Source organism: Copadichromis virginalis, linkage group LG16, assembly GCF_057382275.1.
Source record: "Copadichromis virginalis isolate Kocher_CV1m ecotype Utaka linkage group LG16, C_Virginalis_male_GT1.1, whole genome shotgun sequence".
NCBI classification, from domain to species: Eukaryota; Metazoa; Chordata; class Actinopteri; order Cichliformes; family Cichlidae; genus Copadichromis; species Copadichromis virginalis.
The window spans coordinates 28,031,655-28,034,969 of record NC_140633.1 but is presented as its reverse complement, the minus strand read 5'-3'; the positions used below and the strand labels follow the sequence as shown (position 1 = coordinate 28,034,969).

At 38.5% G+C, this 3,315-nt stretch overlaps 1 long non-coding RNA gene across 1 annotated transcript; it reads left to right on the top strand.

Moving 5' to 3' along the window:
• The first annotated feature begins 464 nt into the window (after nucleotides 1–464).
• Nucleotides 465–3,027, top strand: LOC146691003 (uncharacterized). Its single transcript, XR_014915516.1, has 4 exons — nucleotides 465–575; nucleotides 1,508–1,654; nucleotides 2,366–2,530; nucleotides 2,608–3,027. It is a non-coding gene; the product is annotated as an uncharacterized LOC146691003 (long non-coding RNA).
• The last annotated feature ends 288 nt before the right edge of the window (nucleotides 3,028–3,315 follow it).

Here is a 3,315-nt window from a genome sequence, read left to right as displayed (position 1 = left end):
AACCCATTATGAATATGGTGAGTTAATAAACAGTAGACACAATACACACATTCAAATACTGTACTTTAGTTTTAAATTTTAATAAAGTATTACTATTTTCTACTCCAAGGCATTACTTTTGAGATTATTATATATTTTTGAAAATATAGCATAATGATAATACTAGTTATTGTAAACTTTACAAACCACCCAGCAGTATGTAAAGTCAAATTATAAGATACAAGTAAATAACAATTGCAGAACAGAATGTCAGTGTAATGGACACAGACTTCGTTTTGACAAAGCACACTGCTTAGGTAAATGATCTGAGTAGTTGTTCATCACTGATCAATTTGTTAATATGTGTTTCGAGCCAAATAAATGACAGAGAGAGAGAGAGTGACGTCAGAACACGTCATACTGTAACCTCCCGGGAGCGGACGGAGGGGGTCAGTCGTTGGGATGCACATGCGCAGACAGAGCGGCGGGCCTTGACCTTTCGGGAAAAAAACTCACGGCCGGTGACAGCGAGGCGGATAACAGTCTTCAGTACCTGCCGGACTTTGAAGCTGTGGATTCTGGGACTGTTGGAAAAGGTAAAACATTTTCATGAAAACCTTATTACTGTTTTGTTTTTGTTAGTCGTCATTGTAGCTTGTTGTTAATGTTGTGCTAACAGTAGCGATTAGCTAGATACGTTAGCCGTTGAGGTCAGCGCAATTTAGTATCCGGTATACAGAAACTGTTTTCCTAACAAAACCACTGTTATAATTAAGTGAAGGTGCTCCCAGCTAATTTGAACCTTTGGCTTCTAAAATATGGGGTTCAATTGCGTGCTGCGTACATAACCTAGTGTCAGCTAGACCGAAATTAAAATTTAATATATTGTTAAAGTCACTAAAATGGCGCCTGAACCCTGCTGTGATGTGAGCTCTGTGTCTGCTCTAGAAACTCTGAAATTCTGTAGATCTGAGCCGTACATTAAATACTCACATGAACCTGTACTTTGAATTCTGTATGAGCTGTATAAAATACAGCTATGCATAAGTGTTTTGAATGAATAATTAGATTAGATGACTCTTTATTGTCTAATCTAATTATATACAAATGAATAGAAATGTGACATGAGAAGGTGTGTCTTTGACTGTTCCTGCATAACTTATTTTCGGACTAGTTGACAAGTTATGCTCCAGTCATTTGATGTTTCCAAGATAGATGTTCTTTTGTAATATAGTTAAATTTGTTTGTATATTTCATTTATCCACCATCATACATCATACATACAAGCTAAGAAGAGGTCGTTATACTAACAAGAGGTATCAACGCTGGGCCAAAGTTCAGCACATGGTTAAAGTTTGTAATCCAGCCAGGGAGTAAATATCACTCAGCAGCCAGAGCTAAAGCAGGTAGCATCAACACATAAATCTACTCTACCCGGCTTAAATCACAAGAGCACCTCTGACCAAAAAGCTGTAGATTTTTCTTGTTTGCACAAATTAATCCAGATTCACATTAATTGTGTTCACAGCTCCAACAAAATGAGGAAGAGGAGGGAGAAACACAATTAGGTTGAATTGCAATTGGATGGAAGGCGAGGACAAGGAGAAGGAAGCTTAGGATGAGGAGGAAGAGAAGCAGCAGGAGCATCTGTAGGGATCCCTATGATGTCATTGAGGTTTGTTTCATTAATATGGTCCTCTCACAAAGAAAGATGACTTGTTTTAGTTCACCTACTTCCTGTATTAAATAGTGATGTGCAAAATGTTGTGGAAAAACCACAGAGCAGGCACGTATAGTGCATCTGCAGGTAAATGAACATCAAATCTCTAAGACAGACTGAAATCTGTATATTTATCACCCTTATGATAAAACCCATGTCAGCCATTGATTTATGGACTTTGTATTTTGAAGCCTCAACATTTGCTTTATTGCTGTTGCTATGTTGGGACCATATTAGGATGAGGGATCAGAATCTGGAGTCATGCACACTACTGTTTCATTTAGTGTGTATCCATAAGATTCGTACAGCAGATCCAAGTTGTGCCTTGAAAACAGGAAAGTCGTCTGCATAGAGGAGAACTTTAATAGTACACTTAGCCACACTTGTACAAAGTGAGGCTTTGTGCACTCGTTTTACTTCTGTCACCCTGTTTTGATGCAGAATTCAGTTGAAATCAGGCAAGAACTGGACTTATTTTTTATAATGTGTTCTTGTGAATTGATTGTGTATCGCATATGTTTGATTTGACTTTCTGCAAGACAACAGTCGTCCACTGGCCAAAAAAGTTTTCCAAATACCTCCACGTGATCTAGCCTGGATTTAGAAAAGAATAGAAAAAAAATCTGCACCTCCTGCTTCAGATGCAATTTGTGTTTCTGTGTTCAGAGGCAGCGGTGAGAGGGGAGACCTCGGATCATCCAGCTGGAGAGCCTGACCAGGAGGAGTCGAACATTAACTCAGCTCTTCCAGGGCACCCTGCAGACTCGGCTGTTGGCATCGGCGAGGGATGACGTGAACGCCAAACTGGAGTTCATCACAGGTCAACTGCAGGTATGCGAGTCAGACCTTCTGAGGAGGGTTTCACTTTTCTCTCTTCTTTATAATTGACTCTTTTCTCTCTCTTTCAGCTCCTTGTCTCAGAGTGGGAGGGGTTTGAAGCACAAAGGGAGGAACTTGTCGTTTGGTTGGCTGATATGGATGTCCGGCTGAGTGAGGTTGACCAGCTGACAGTGAAAAACTGAAACAACTGCAGGTGTGGGCTTGTTTTGATATGACATATATTTGATATGAAACATACGTCAGAGACATTATCCTAAACTGGACTAACAAAGGACCATGAGTACAACATGAAACGTACATTACATAGCGTAAGGCTGAAGTTCATTGATCATTTTAATCATAAACTTGTTGTTGAAATATTTTTACTGAACATGCAAACATCTGCTGATGAAAATGTGTTGATTTATTGGTCTGTTATGAAGCTATTGCTATTTCTAATGTGTTTTATCACTTTCTGATGTTTTATTAATTAAACAATACATGTATTATTTGTTGTGTTATCTGTAGATATATATATATATATATATATATATATATATATATATATATATATATATATATATATACATACACACTCAACAAAAATATAAACGCAACACCTTTGTTACTGCTCCCATTCCCCATGGGATGGACGTAGAGACCTAAAATTCATTCCAGATACACAATATAACCATCCCTCCCAAACAGTGGTCACAAATCAGTCCAAATGTGTGGTAGTGGGCACATCTGCCATATTGAGATAATCCATCCCACCTCACAGGTGTGCCACATCAGGA